This window comes from Chiloscyllium plagiosum, chromosome 39 (genome assembly GCF_004010195.1).
Source record: "Chiloscyllium plagiosum isolate BGI_BamShark_2017 chromosome 39, ASM401019v2, whole genome shotgun sequence".
Lineage (NCBI taxonomy): Eukaryota > Metazoa > Chordata > Chondrichthyes > Orectolobiformes > Hemiscylliidae > Chiloscyllium > Chiloscyllium plagiosum.
The window spans coordinates 4,747,700-4,763,619 of record NC_057748.1 but is presented as its reverse complement, the minus strand read 5'-3'; the positions used below and the strand labels follow the sequence as shown (position 1 = coordinate 4,763,619).

The window sequence follows — 15,920 nt, the reverse complement described above, 5'->3', positions numbered from 1 at the left end:
TCTAATGATGACCATGAATCCATGTCGGAAAAACGCATCTGTTTCACTAATGCCCTTTAGGGAAGGAAACTGCTGTCCTTACTTGGTCAACCTACTCAAACGTTTCTGATAATGGACGCAGATTTATCAGTAACTTTCACAAAGGAATCGTGTATATACCCAAAAGGGGAAGCAAAAGTACACAGCAATGTGGATAAAAGGGCATTCTGGCAAGAACAATAGGCTAGCTGTTTAAAAAAAAACTGGTAGGGCGAGGATGGCCCAAATGGCTTTCCTCTGAGCTGTGCTGTTCTACAATAATTTATGATGTCACCAGATAGGTAGGAGTTTTTGGCTGTGGAAATTTGGGGGTGGGGGGGGAGGCACGACAGGAGTAGGATCAAGGAGGGGGGTACTTTCCTCATTGAGTTATATATTACAGAAACAGACCTTTTGCTCCAACCAGTCCATGCTGACTGTGTTTCCAAACTGAACTAGTCCCTCCTTTCTGCACTTGGCCCATATCCCTCCAAACATTTCTTTTCACGTACTCATCCAAATATCTTTGAAACATTGTAACTGTACCCACATCCACCACTTCCTCAGGAAGTTCATTCCACACATGACCCACTCTGTGTTCAAATGTTGCCCCTCATGTCCTTTTTAAAAGTTACTCCTCTCATCCTAAAAATAAACCTGCTGAGTTTAGAAGTCCCCCACTCTAGGGAAAATCTACTAGTTATGCCCCTCATGATTTTATAAACCTGAATAAAGTCACCCCTCAACCTCCTACACACTAGTGTAAAACAGTTCCCTCTTGGATAGGGAACTTGGAAACTTGGGTTAAGTAAGAGGGAGGGATAGGAGAAAGAGGTCCTGCAACACTGTACCTTTGAGTCTGAAGTTCTGGGTTTGAATCCAGCTCCATGTCTTAATGACCAAGGAAGGAGCAGCTAAGCAGGTTAAGTATCAATGTGCAAATCCTATTAATGGCCACCAAAACTTAGCCAAAGCAAATCACATAACAGATACTCACCAGTCAGCCATTGTTAAACTTTAAGTCCTAAGGCTTTCATGCAGCTTTTGTAGGCCTGAGTTGCTTCTTTACATTTCTCTTCACCTTTATCTGCAATGCTGTAAACCACGAAAAAACAAAGTTAAAAGCATATTCACCACTGTTTGGAAAATGCAACTGAGGCTCACACTCCGGCACAGTCCCAAACCTTAACCTGAAACTTGGATAATTATCTGAAGAGAAAAGAAGCTGCTGGGCTATGAGGAAAAGGGCTAAGGGATGGGAACCAGTGAGTTGTATAGTGGGCAGCTACACACACATACAAAAGGCCAAATAGCCTTTGTAACCAATCAATGATTCTAAAGGTCTTTCTTATATACCCTGCCTCCAGTTGTTGGAGTGGGAACAAGATTTACAAAAAGGTCAAAAATGATTTATTTTATTTACAGAAATATGGGACCAAGGGGATGGAAATGAGAGTATGGTAATTTAGAGAACATAGGAATTAGGAGAAGGAAGATGTCACTCAGCCCCTTGAACCTATCCCATCATTCAATTCAATCATGGCTGATTTGATTGCGGTCTCAATTCCACATTCCTGTCTACTCCAATGACCTTTGACCCCCCCATTCATCAAAAGTCAATTTAACTTTGCCTTAAAAATGTTCAATTACTGCCTCCGACACAGGATAATAGAGTTCCCTTAACATTCTTGAGAAAAAAAGTCTCATCTCTCCTTAGATAAGAAGCCCCTTAAATTTAAGCTGTGTCCCCTAGTGCCAGTCTCTCCCATGAGGGACAGCATCCTTTCAAAATCCACCCTTTCAAGTCCCCTCAGGGCTTTATGCATTACAGTAAGATCAATGCAGTGAGTGTCATTTGTGTAATTAATAGAAGTTGTGTACCAAGATGCAGTGAAAGTGTCCCCACCTCTGAGGCAGGAGGCCTGGGTACAGGTGCCATCTGCTCCAGATTTATGCAATGACATCTCTGAACAGGAGACAGTCACGTGCTGGTGGTTTCCTGTCCAAAAGGCTGTTTGAAGATACTTTGTCTGGGGAAGTCAAGCCCATCCGTAGTTGCCATTGAGAAGGTAGTGGTGGTCTGGCTTCATAGAATCACCACAGTGTGGAAGCAGGCCATTCAGCCCATGCTGACCCTCTGAAGAGCAACCTACCCCCCTTCCCCTGCATTTCCCAGGGCTAATCTACCTAGCCTGTACATCCCTGGACACCATGGGCAATTCAGCGTGCTCAATCCATCTAACCTGTACATCTTTGGACTGTGGGAGGAAACCCACACAGACTGTCATCCGAGGGTGGTATCAAACCCAGGCCCCTGGGGCTGTGTGGCAGCAGTGTTAACCATTGAGCCACCGTGCCTTCTTAAATTGCTGGCATCCACGTGTTGTAGGTTGACCCACAATGCCTTGGGGAGAGAGTTCCAAGATTTTGATCTAGTGACACTGAAGGAACAGCCAAAATATTTTCAAGTCAGAATGGTGAGTGGCTGGAGGGGAACTTGCACTGGATGACGTTCCCATCTATCTGCTGCCCTTGTCCTTCTAGATGGAATTGGCCATGGATTGGAATGTACTGCCTGAGGAGCCTTCATGAAATTCTGCAGTGCATCTTGTAGATAGAACATACTGCTGCTACTGAGTGTCGGTGGTGGAGGGAGTGGATTAGATTAGATTAGATTAGATTACTTACAGTGTGGAAACAGGCCCTTTGGCCCAGCAAGTCTGCACCGACCCTCCAAAGAGCAACCCACCCTGACTAATGCACCTAACACTACGGGCAATTTAGCATAGCCAATTCACCTAACCTGCACATCTTTGGACTGTGGGAAGAAACCGGAGCACCCGGAGGAAACCCACACAGACACGGGGAGAACATGCAAACTCCACATAGACAGTTGCCCGAGGCAGGAATTGAACCTAGGTCCCTGGCACTGTTGTTTGTGGATGTGGTGCCAGTCAAGCCGGCTGCTTTGTCCTGAATACAGAACAAAGGAATGTTGGCACTGAGATACCAGCCACATTCTTGTTAAATAATGGAACAGATTCAAGAGACAAAGTGGTTTCCAAAATAGAAACAGAGTGCTGCAGAAACTCAACTGGTCTGGCAGAATCTGTGGGCAGAGAAATACAGTTAACAGGATGAGTCTGAGATGACTCCTTCAGAACTCCCTGTGTTTTAATTCCAGCTCTCCAGCATCCTCAGTACTTTAATTTTATTTTAGCTGAACGGCCCTCTCCTGTTTCCAAGTCTTGTGTTTATCTTTTGAATAATACTAAAGTGATTTGAAGCCGAGTGAGTCAGTTTTCTTCTGAAGAAGTCATCTCAGACTGGAAACATTAACTCTGTTTCTGTCTCCACAGACCTGCTGAGTTTCTCCATCAGTCTGTGTTTGTTTCAGATTTCCAGCATCCAGTAGTGTTTAGCTTTTACTCAAGTGTGTCTTTTACTCAAGTGAGAGATGTCTGTTAAATGAATGCATACATGTGTAGTCCATGTGACCATATGTGAGTGCATGTATGATGCATTGCAAGCGGATTTGGCTGGTCAAGGAGAGATCTGAAGTGTGGCAACAATGAGGCACCACATGTAAACCTTGCTACTTGGAGCATTTCAACCAAAGAGAGTATACAATTCTTCAGCAATAATACCACTCAAGTTAATAACCAGACTAAAATTAGATTCCACACTGTTCCCAGACTGTGCAAATTTAAAGAAGCATTCTGTAATCTCGAATGGCCAGAATTTGTACAAAAATGTTTATCAGGGCGGATCCAGCACCGATGGGCGATCAAACTTCATTACACAAGCACAATAGAGATACAACGGCACCCAGCTGGAAAAAGCTCAGAAATTCCTCCCTAGTTCCAATAGTTACACAGGCGCTGAGTCAGCCTGGAATCTGACAGTTCAAATTATCCATCCCTGTGACACAGTCCTCAGCCCTTGCCCTGGGGCTGGCCTTGCCTGATAAACAGACAAAGTCACCTTCAGCTTGAATTAGGGCACTGAATTTGACACTAAAATAATACCAAGAACTGCACGCAACAGAATCAGTGACAAACAGGTTGGCTTTCCCTGGTTATTCATGATCTTTTCACTGCACCCTCTCCGGGATTTAGTCTTTCCACCCCTCGAAATTGCCACACTCAAAACTCCATCCAACTCTTCACCCAGTTCCAGACGGCGAGGGTCCACAGACTATTCGGCTGTGGAAGGCATCATTCGCAAGGGAAAACACCCCTGCCTCTGTTTCTCCGCCCTGCCCCAGTCAATATTTTTTCCCATGCCAACACATTCTTGAATTGGCTCACAGCCCTCGAGTGGGATCTTGCTGTGCTCCAGTCGACTGCTGCATTCGGTCCAGGGGAGAGGGGAGCATTATACTTCAGATGAGGCTGGATATCTAGCATGTCAGAGGGTCTGAAAGGGCCAATGTTGATGCAAGATTCACCTCTCTTTGAACAAGAGTTTGCTCTAACTTCCATAGGTCACCCAACTGCTATTGCCTTCCAAAGCTTCACATTGTCCTAATTGAATGGGACCATTGACGCAACTGTTAAAGAACATCATCTGCTATCTCCTTTGAAGGGATTCATGAGGCAATTCGCGGCCAAGCATCTACTTCCTGGCCCAGGATGATATTGGCCCTGCCTCACCCCAGAGAGCAAATAACCGACAGACTCCTTTATAAGCAATCAGTTGGTTCACAGAAACATTGAAAACAGGAGCAGGAGTAGGCCATTCAGCCCTTCGAGCCTGTTCTGCCATTCAATATGATCATGGCTGATGATCCAACTCAAACGCCTGTTCCTGCTTCCTCTCCCGTACCCTTTGGTCCCTTTAGCCGTAAGAGCTAGATCTAACTCCTTCTTGAAAACATTCAACGTTTTAGCTTCAGCTACTTTCTGTGGCACCACTCCCTGGGTGAAGACATTTCTCCTCATCTCAGTCTCAATGGCCCACCCCATATTGACCCCTGGTTCTGGACTTCCCCACAATCAAGACCAGCCTTCCTGCATTTATCCTGCCTTGTCCTGTAGAATTGTATAGGTTCCTAAGAGATCTCCCCGCACCCTAATTTTCCTGAACTCCTGGGAATATAATCCTGCCCAATCCAGTCTTCCTTCATACGTCAGTCCTGCCATCCCCCAGGTACCAGTCTGGGAAAGCTTTAATAAACAAGGAATCTGAAACAAGCACAGTAATTGCTGGAGAAACTCAGCAGGTCTGGCAGCGTCTGTGAAAAGAAAGAGTTAACATTTGGAGACTGATGACTCTTCTTTAAGGGTTCACTGCACCTGAAACATTAACTCTGTTTCTCTCTCCACACATGCTGCCAGACCTGCTGAGATTCTCCAGCAATTTCTGTTTTTTGTTTTGGGTAAACCCGTTGCTGCTCTCCATCAGTTGTCAGAACACCCTTCCGCAGAAAGGGAGATCAAAACCACACCCAGAACTATATCAAAATAAATTGGTTCTTTACCACTCAAGAAAAGTCCAGGCAAGGGCCCGCTGTTAGCCCTTCTATCTGATACTTCCATAGATGCTTGACTGTACCTCAATCCCACTGCCTTCCTCCTCATTTAGCTGAGGGACTAATCTCTGTCACATATTGTAATATTATTCCACATATGAATAAAGTTATTGCCTCCCTTACAGAAGCTCTGTATTGTTCTGAAGAAGGGTCACTGGATCCGAAATGTTAACTCTGCTTTCTCTCTTCACAGACCAGCTGAGCTTTTCGAGCAATGTTTGTTGTTGTTTCTGATTTCCAGCATCCACAGTTCTTTGGTTTGTTTTATTGCCTCTTTAGAATGGTTTTATACTTACTAGTTAATCCAGCCCTTTGCCTTCTCTATATCATGGAAGTGTTCTGCATTCCTTTATACATAGTCCTCTCCTTTCGGCATTTTTAAAGGCATATTCAAAGTGGCAGAATTTCTATAATCCAGGTTAGAATGGAAGGCCAGCCCCGATGTGGTACTGATTGTTGTGGATGACACTGTCATGGCCAACACTAACTGCCATGGCTGACACTGTCATGGCCGACACCAACTGTCATGGCCAACACTAACTGCCATGGCTGACACTGTCATGGCCGACACCAACTGTCTTGGACAACACTAACTGTCATGAATGATACTGAATGTCATGGCCGACACTAACTTGCATGGACTACGCCGACTGTCATGGACAACACTAACTGTCAGGCCGACACTGTCGTGGCTGACACTGACTGTCATAGATAACAATAACTGCCACAGGCTGACGCTGACTGTCTCTGTGTTGCCGGTAATTGTCATGGACAATAATCAAAGGGCGTGCGTCAAGACTCCCTCCTCCTGCACTGGGTGAGGTGGAGTAAACAACACTAATTGTACAGTCACTCTAATTGGGAGAATGAGATGGGACAGCCGGAATTCCACAGAAATGGTTAACCCGCGATGTGTACGAGCTGCTTGGTTCCCCACGCAGATGCCCTGCAAAGTGATTCAGCAATGCTGTCAGTAATTTGAAGCAAAACACCACATTTTACCGTGAAGTTCTTCACGCCACCCATAAAATTACAATCAGACAGGAATTTGACTCAAAGCCCCTTGTCAAGCTCACCATTTCTCCATGGCCGTTCGCAGCTCCAAGCACGGGGCCTTGGACAACCCAGATGTGTCTGTCTCCTTTTCCGTAATGAGCATGTTCTCCTCACACTTGCTTTCTGACATGGCAAGGCTCCTCTAAATAGCTGATTCTCGCTCTCTCTGTTTCTCTGGGTCTCTGTCTCTCTCTCTCTCTCTCTCTCTGTCTACCACTCTCGCTCCCACGTGCTCCCACAGCCCCCACTCCACTATCCCCTGAAGCCAAAGTGTGGAAGATTATTTTTTTGTCAAATGACGCCTGTGAGGGCGAGGTCAGCCTGTAGGGTAGGGGAGATAAGATGACAGAGATGATGAAGCGCAGCCTGCTTTAGCTCTGAGTCGTGGCCAATCGGACTGTTCGCAGCGTGTGGCCCGACTTAACCGTCTGAGCACCGAGGGGTTTTGAAGTTTGAAGTGGATTGCCTCCAGCAGAGCTTTCCGTTTCATTGACAGCTCGTCCAAGTCAGAGGGATGTCGGTTGAAATCTTGTGCCCCCTACCCCACCCTCCCAAAGCCTGGAATTCAGGCTGACACTGTGAGGGAGTGCTGCACTGTCAGAGGCACTATCCTCCAGTGGAGCCTCCGGCTGCCCTCTAGGATGGACTGAGTGGCCACCTGAGTTTGAGTGGGGGGTGCAGTGCCCTGGCCAACATTTATCTCATGTCATTAAAAAAAAAATCTGTTTTGTTTTGAGATATCTTTCAGTGGGATCTTGCTGTGCGCAGTGGCTGCAGTGTTTCCTAAGTTACAAAGAATGTCTGTAAAGATTTTGGGCTGTTCTGAGTTGGGTGGGGAGGGGAGGGGGGGGGAAGGGGTATGGTCGGAAGGATTGTGGTGGTAATAAAAATACAAAGCTAACTCCCTGGCCTTTCCCCTCCTACACACCGGCTCAGACTGCAGTAGGTGAACTGTTCAATCTCCGATACCCTGGCCATGGAACAGTTGACCCCACATACAGCTCGTGACGAATGGAGCGTGGCCTGTTAGATCGGGAAAGTTCAGTGTGAAGGAAACAGTCCCCCACTCCATCCCCCTGTCCCCACACCGCCCCCCCCCCCCCACACACACAGATTTCAACAGGGAACCTGTGGAATGAGATCTTTGGAAAACCCCCTGAACCTTTCCACACCTGGAAGGCAATGAAACACAATTACCCAGCTCGACCTCACAGAGACAGGCCATTTGGCCCAAATGCCTGCTATCTCTCACAAATCTCCTCCCACTATTTTTACTGAGATGTTGGAGCCACTGGCAAGTGGCCACTGGATGTTACCCATCCCTAATTGCCCTTGCATGGAGGGGGCATTGCGAGGGCCATTTGAGGGCATCTGGAGGGAGCGTGGCCTGTTAGATCGGGAAAGTTCAGTGTGAAGGAAAACAGTCCCCACTCCATCCCCCTGTCCCCACACCGCCCCCCCCCCCCCACACACACAGATTTCAACAGGGAACCTGTGGAATGAGATCTTTGGAAAACCCCCTGAACCTTTCCACACCTGGAAGGCAATGAAACACAATTACCCAGCTCGACCTCACAGAGACAGGCCATTTGGCCCAAATGCCTGCTATCTCTCACAAATCTCCTCCCACTATTTTTACTGAGATGTTGGAGCCACTGGCAAGTGGCCACTGGATGTTACCCATCCCTAATTGCCCTTGCATGGAGGGGGCATTGCGAGGGCCATTTGAGGGCATCTGGAGTCACATGTAGGCCAGACTGGGTAAGGACAGCAGATTTCCTACTCTGAAGTAAATGACGACTGAATCTGATGGCTTTTTTCAACATCTGGTGACAGTTGACATGGTGACCACCATTGAGACTAATGTTATCTTCCACATCATTTGCTTGCATTTGTTCATTGCAATTAAATTGATGGTGGGACTTAAACGTTTGTCCCCAGGACAGTCGCCCAGGCCTCTGGATATTTGAGCCCAATGGTACCATCATCCATGGTGGATGTTGCAAACGGCCAATGTTTATTGCCTACCTCAGATTGCCCCTTGATATTAAGGTCGGTGAGCTGCCTTAGAATCATAAATTCCCTACAATGTGGAAACAGGCCACTCAGCCTATCAAGTCCAAACTGTCCTGCTGAACAGCATTCCACTGAGAGTCAAGAGTGTGATGCTGGAAAAGCACAGAAGGTCAGGCAGCATCCAAGGAGCAGGAAAATTTCCTGATGAAGGGCTTTTGCCCAAAACGTCAATCTCCTGCTCCTCAAATACTACTTGACCTGCTATGCTTTTTCAGCATCACACTCTTGACTGTAATCTCCAGCATCTGCAGTCCTCACTTTCACCTAGTCCCACTATCCTATCCTGTATTCACCATGGCAAACCCACCTAACCTGCACAATTTTACCACAGCCAACCCACCTTAACCTGCAAATCTTTGGACTGTGGGAGGAAACCTGCAGAAATACGGGGAGGACATGTAAACTCCACACAGACAGTCATCTGGGAATTGAACCTGGGTCCCTGGCGCTGTGAGGCAGCAGTGCTAACCTCTGAGCCGCCATGTCTTCTTGAACTGTTGTAGTCCTTATGATGTAGGTACTGTTATTATGTAGTGCTGTTATTGCCAAGGTTTTAACCCTCTGACGCTGAAGGAATGGTAAAAAAAAGATAGTAGAATGTTGAGGCAGTTATATTCGATGGCCCCTGTAACATTGACATTGGAGGAGAGCAATCAGTTTGAGGTTCTTGACTTTACAGGTAGATTGAAATTCCATTTTCTGCATTCCTTTTGATAGTGGCTAGCAGTCAGCACTCAGCAAGAGAGAGACTTCTCTTCCTTACCTGAAGTGTGGGGGTGTTTAGTGGCTGTTCTCAAGCTGTAGTCTTCACCGTAGAATAGCACATGGAGCAGGAGTTGCAGTCGGATTTTAACCTTTGCTTCTGTGTGTCCCTTGGTTGAAACACAAGTATATCTGCAGGAGATGGCTTCCCGCTGAGAGGGGTTGGGTATGCAGCTTCTGGATAGCTCTTTCCTTTAGGATTTGAGATTAAGGTTTAATTCTTTCTGCATAGGTGAGACTTTCCATGGCTCCATGCACGATTCTGCCAGTCGCTCACTGAATTTACATCCACTGACCTTTTTCAAAGCACACACATTGGAATTAAAAAAGTTTTATATCTCCATAATGACTTTGCTCATGACACACACTAACCTGGAGAAAAATAAAAGCATAAATTTTGAAGTGTCCGGTACAAAGGGAAATCAAAGAACATGCAATTGGTGACATCTTTACAGTCCTTGAGTGCCAGGTTTTAACCCGAGACCATGGTTGTTTACTTAATGGCATAGCCTCAACATTAGCAAATTGTCATTATCTTTGAGTTCAGTGCACTGATAGTTTCCAATTTGCTTTATCACTGGATGTTTCCTTCAAGAGACTGCGAGAGGGAAAAGTTGATACCTTCTAACTCTATAGGATCCTTGTGTTATCGACCCATTTATTTTCTTCTCTGGCCAAATGCTATTGTCTGAAATACAATTCTTTTCTGAATGCCCATATCTGGCTTCACCCCACCCTCACCGCTGTGGAGAACGTGTAGGTGATTTTTGTCCCATTGTGTGAAACTCCCTGAATGCTGTAAATCAAACAGGAGATACAGACCAGTGACTGGCTTCAGTCAGTTCAGTGACTTTTTGCAGGTCAGACTGCTTCTAGTCTATTGCTAGTTTTGAGAGCTGCTCAAGTTGTGGTCAAGCGATTGCAGCAGCCAACTCAAGTCAATGTTTTTTTCCCTTGAAGGGCATGTTAGTCCATGAAAAGTACCAGACATTAAAACCAGATATAGGATGTTAAAATTGATTTGAGTGGTTCAAAATTAACCTACAGAGTTAGAGGAATCCAAATACTATGAGTCTGTCCAAACCCCATACACCAGTGATTTCAAAGGTTCAACAGTTTTAAGGCTTGAACTCACCCATGTCCATACTCTGACCCCCACACACCAGGCCTTGTTATCATAGTCCGCTATTATACACACTCGTTGTTAGCAACAACCAGTTGCAATTAATAGTTATTCACCCTCCTATCCAGAGGATTATCCATTCCTTTGTCTGCCCAACTATTCTTATCCTTTGGGCTCATCTCCCACCTATCGCTTACCCTTTACCAGCTCCCCCCCACCCTACCTCCTGCAGGTAATCCAACATATTCCTAGCTACCATCAGTTCTGAGGAAGGATCACTGGACCTGAAACGTTAATGGATTTTTCTGCATAGATACTGCCGGACCTACTCAGCTGTTCCAGCAGTTTCTGTTTACAAAGGTATTTTGGCTCATGACTCGGTGACACTTCAAGTGTTAAAATGACAACAGTCACTCCACTGCCAAGTATTTCTATGGTATCCTCATCCCTTGCAAATTGTAAGTCTCTGCCTAGCTCCAATCCTAGCCTGTTACACCTGCCAGATTTTAATCCCTTTACTATTGATGTCTGGATACAGTTGGTCAAGTCCTAAACTGCTCCATTGCCTCTCCTTTATAGAGGAGAGCACCTACCTAGAAGCTGGGCCAATTGTTGCCATAAGTTTTGATAGTTTACTTTAATCAATCATTCCAGCAAAGATGTTGCATTAAAACACCACTACATGAAGACAAGTTACATGGGACAGGACCTCCTGTCCCACCCCTGTGAACTGAAGTATTTTGGAGCAACTTTAAGAATTTTCACATACAGACACGAAATCAACATTTGCCAGTGGAAGCAGTGATGATCCTTTTGCTTAGAAGACCAGCAGGTGTTGCTGTTTTATTCAGAATAAATAAAAGGCAAGAAAAAGTTCAGAGAATTAAAAAACTAGATTGCGGTTAATGGAGCAATGTATTTTGAAGGGGAGCAAGGGTGGAGATCAGGGTGGAGATCAGGGTGGAGATCAGGGTGGAGATCAGGGTGGAGATCAGGGTGGAGATCAGGCCAACAAATGGAGTTCTTGAATCCCACTCAGCTCAGGGTGAGCCTGTCAAACAGGTACTCTCCCAGGCCATTCTCAGGGGCTCCCAGTCTCTTCAGGTTGGTGATGTGATCTCCCAGCTTCTTGATCATCTTCACTTGCTCATCCAAGTAGTGCCTCTCCAGGAAGTCACACAGCTGGAAGCAGGAGGGTGATATGGAATATTTGGATCAGACAGACATGATGGAATTAGTTTGTTGCTGTGGATTGGTGGAACAGCTGACTATTTACAAAAGCAGGTTAAAAACATGGAGTGCAGGGCAGATTCCAAAATCACCTTCAACACCACTGAAAATCCAGCCATCAAGAACTCACATGAGGGTCCATGTGGTCAGAGGAGAGTTTGTGCAGATCCAGTAGACTCTGGTTCACATCCTTCTCCATCTGCAGAGCTCTCTGCATTGCCTCCAGACCATTGCCCCACTCATCCTGCTCTGGCTTCTGGAGCAAGGGGAGAGGCAGATGCTTCATTCAATGTGAAACATGAACCAAAACACAATGGAATAAGATGAAGATGAAAAGGTAACTACGAATATTGTGCCATATAGCATTACTCCCATGGGAATGATTGCTTCAAATGCTTGTCTTGTTCTGTTAGTTGTAATGTAGGATGATAGACCAACCTTGACATCCTGCAGGAGGACTTGGCCTCCACGTTTATTTTGGAATTCCCAGTTTCTCAGCGTGTTCCCATTCCTCATGGGACTGCTCCTTGAACTCAAAGTGACACAGGGCAACATCATCCCGGTCAAAATAAGAGGACTGTGGGAGAGAAAAAGCATGGAGTCAGGAAAGCTCCAGATCTCACCCATCGAGAACGTCAGTAAGACCCTGTGTAGCTTATTTTCAGCTTAGACAAGAATGAGTACAGGCAGTGCTTCATAATGAGATGGCTGCATTCTTATGTAATGCCACATTATAGAAACAATCACTTTAGAAACAGTGCTTAAAGTGTTGGTAAAGTAGTTGTGCTGCAGCCAGCACACGTTAAGAGTTCATGCTTTAGAAACAGTGTCCATAATTTATCAAACACATTAGAGCAAAACAACCTGCATACAAATGCTGAATGGTCTGGACAAGGTAGGAATGTATTGGGGTTGGGTAGAGTTCAGAACTAGAGAGCATAGTTTAGAATATAAAGACCATCTGCATTGATGGGTTGAGAGGAGAGGCTTGATATGATCTTGAATATCAACCTCTTACCTATTTGTGCAGGCATCAGGCCTATTTGTGTAGGCATCAGGCCTATTTGTGTAGGCACAGTTATCTAGAATTAAAAGCAGACTGCAGAATGCAAACCAAATGAGCATGATCTTACTGAAAGAGTTGAGCATGTGTCCAGGGGGCCACATGGCCTCTTGCCGTTGTCAATTTGTGACCAAAGCAGATCATTTAGCCCTACACTTACCAAAGTCTTTGTGGGGGAAGTGATCATGGTGGCTCAGTGGTTAGCACTGCTGCCTCACAGCACCAGGTTTACTTCCAGCCTCGGGCAACCGAGTGTGGAGTTGATGTGCAGGTCAGGTGAATTGGCTACGCTAAATTGCCAGAGGGAAATGGTCTGGGTGGGTTACTCTTTGGAGGGTCGGTGTGGACTTGTTGGGCCGAAAGGCCTGTTTCCGCACTGTAGGGAACCTAATCAACCCTTCAGAACCAAGCACAGCTGGGAGCTAACCGGTTGTAACTTAGACCAGGCACCTCAATGGCCATTACTTCCTCAGTAGGAACCCTCCAACCACAAGGGATGAATACAGATTTCTCCAGCTCCTGAAGAAGGGCTTATGCCCGAAACGTCGATTCTCCTGTTCCTTTGATGCTGCCTGACCTGCTGCGCTTTTCCAGCAACACATTAAGCTCTGATCCCCAGCATCTGCAGCCCTCACTTTCTCCTAATTACTTCCTCAATCCCAGCCTCCATTTCACAAAACCCAAGATTTCAGTACGCAACTGAAGTCATGTATTTAGAAATCCTTTCACCAAAACCCTCAAGTAGCCCTTGAGTGTCAGTTGAATTTCAAGACAAGTAGGCACATGAAGAGGAGAAGTTTAAAAAACACACGAGGCAAATTTTCCCCAGAGGTTAGCTCACATGTGGAATGAACTTCCTCAGGAAGTGGTAATGCAAGTACAATTATAGACGTTTGGATAGATACAGGGATAGGAAAGATTCGGAGGGATATGGGCCAGGAGCAGGCAATTGGGACTAGTCGAGTTTGGGATTATTTCAGCATGGACTGGTTAGCAAAATGGCCCATTTCTACACTCAGAGAGAAGTCCTTAGGCAATATTTTCACATTATTGCTTCATGGAAGAAGCCAGTATTAAGGCCAACAGAACATGATCATACTTATTTAGAAAACAGGCAGAAGAGGGCTCAAATTGTTAAGTGTTTCACAAGTTAGTCATCCAATTAAGTTTTAGTCAAAGTTGACAAATTAAGCAGGTTTATACATGACATCATCCAAGAGGATGCAAGAAAACTTAGAATTAATTTCAGTATGAAACACTTCAGAATAAAACAGTTTATAGAATACAGAGCAGTCAGTTAACAAGGCAATCAATAAAAGTTAGCAGTAATCCCTTCAGTGGATAGAAGGTAGTTAGAAGGAGGAAACATTCAAAACACAACTCAGTGGCTCAAGAAAAAAGTCAATTATGAAAGGTCCAGGACACAGGCATCATTGGCAGGAATATAAACTATTGCCCATCCCTAGTTGCCCATGGTGTGGTGGGGGAAGAAGGAATAGACCATCAAGCCCACAAGCCTCACCATGGAGAGGTGAACATAGGAGGAATAGAGCTCCAGGTTGATCTGCTTGTTAACAGCATCCTCACAGTCCTTGTGGTAGTTCTGACACACTGGGGAGGCCATCTTCACTATTCTCACACACTATCACCTATACAACTCTAGACCTGAGCCTCTCTCCCATTAGCCCTTGCATTTATCCTCCTGGGACAGCCTGCACTCAACCAGGGAATGATTCACCAATGATGATTGACAATCCCTGACAGCCAATCAGGAATCCCCATGAATCCAGGAACTGATGACTGGAACAGGGTGAAGTAAGATACGTGCGGCCAATCAGAGCTTTGAAATGGAGGCATTCAGTGATTGTAACTGAAGAACAGGAGGAAGATGTTCAGCCCTTTCAGCCTGTGCTGCCAATCAATGATATCATGGCTGGCCTGAAGCTTCCTGCCACTGTCCACATTGGGAGAAAGTGAGGACTGCAGATGCTGGGGATCAGAGCTTAAAAATGTATTGCTGGAGAAACGCAGCAGGTCAGGCAGCATCAAAGGAGAAGGAGAATCGACGTTTCGGGCATAAGCCCTTCTTCAGGAAATCCTGAAGAAGGGCTTATGCCTGAAACGTCAATTCTCCTTCTCCTTTGCTGCCTGACCTGCTGTGCTTTTCCAGCAACACATATTTAAGCTCTGTCCACATTGGTCCTACATTCCCTTCACACCATTAACCAGCTAGCATCTAACTATCTCAGATCCGAACAGTTTATTTGCTCCCAATATTTTTGGGAAAGAGAGTCCAGATTTCTGATTCCTTTTCGTGAGATGATTCCGAGCAACTGCTCTGAATGGTCACATGATAATTACAGCATTCTACTCCTTGGTCATGGCGCAATAATGTCTCTTCATCAGACTCATACCCATTCGTTATTTTCCAAACCTCGAGTCACCCGTTAATCTTCAATACTCTAGTCCACTGTTTGCAAAGTGTCCTCACAATTTAAGCCTTTCAGCCCTGGGTATCATTCCGGTGAATCTACACTGTAGAGGGACGATGGTATTGTCACTGAGCCAATCACTGAGAGGCTCAGATTAACACCATGAGGACATGAGTTCAAACCCCACCATGGCAGCTGGGTAGAATTCAACTAATTAATTTGGAATACAAAGCAAGTCTCAGTGATGGTGATCGTGGTGGGGAGGCAATGGCCCAGTGGTATTATTGTTGGACTATTATACCAGAGAGCCAGGAAATGTTCTGGGGACCCTGGTTGGGATTTGAATTCAATAAAAATCTGGAATTAAGAGTTTAATGATGACCATGAAGCCATTGTCAGGAAAAACCCACCTGGAGGGAAACTGTGATCCTGACCTGGTCTGGTCTTACATGTGACTCCAGACCCACAGCAACATGGTTAACTCTTAGTTGCCCTCTGGACAGTTCAGGATGGGCAATAAATGCTGACTTAGCCAGTGACATCCTTATCGCATGAATGAACTTTAAAAATTTTTTTTTTTAATTTGATTTTTACAGGAATCCATCTGGTTCAGTGGTATCCTTCAGG

The 15,920-nt window shown here is 45.5% G+C and overlaps 1 pseudogene; it reads right to left on the bottom strand.

The window, feature by feature from the left end:
• Window positions 1-745: 745 nt before the first annotated feature.
• On the bottom strand, window positions 746-14,529 carry LOC122542160 (annotated as a pseudogene).
• Window positions 14,530-15,920: the final 1,391 nt, after the last annotated feature.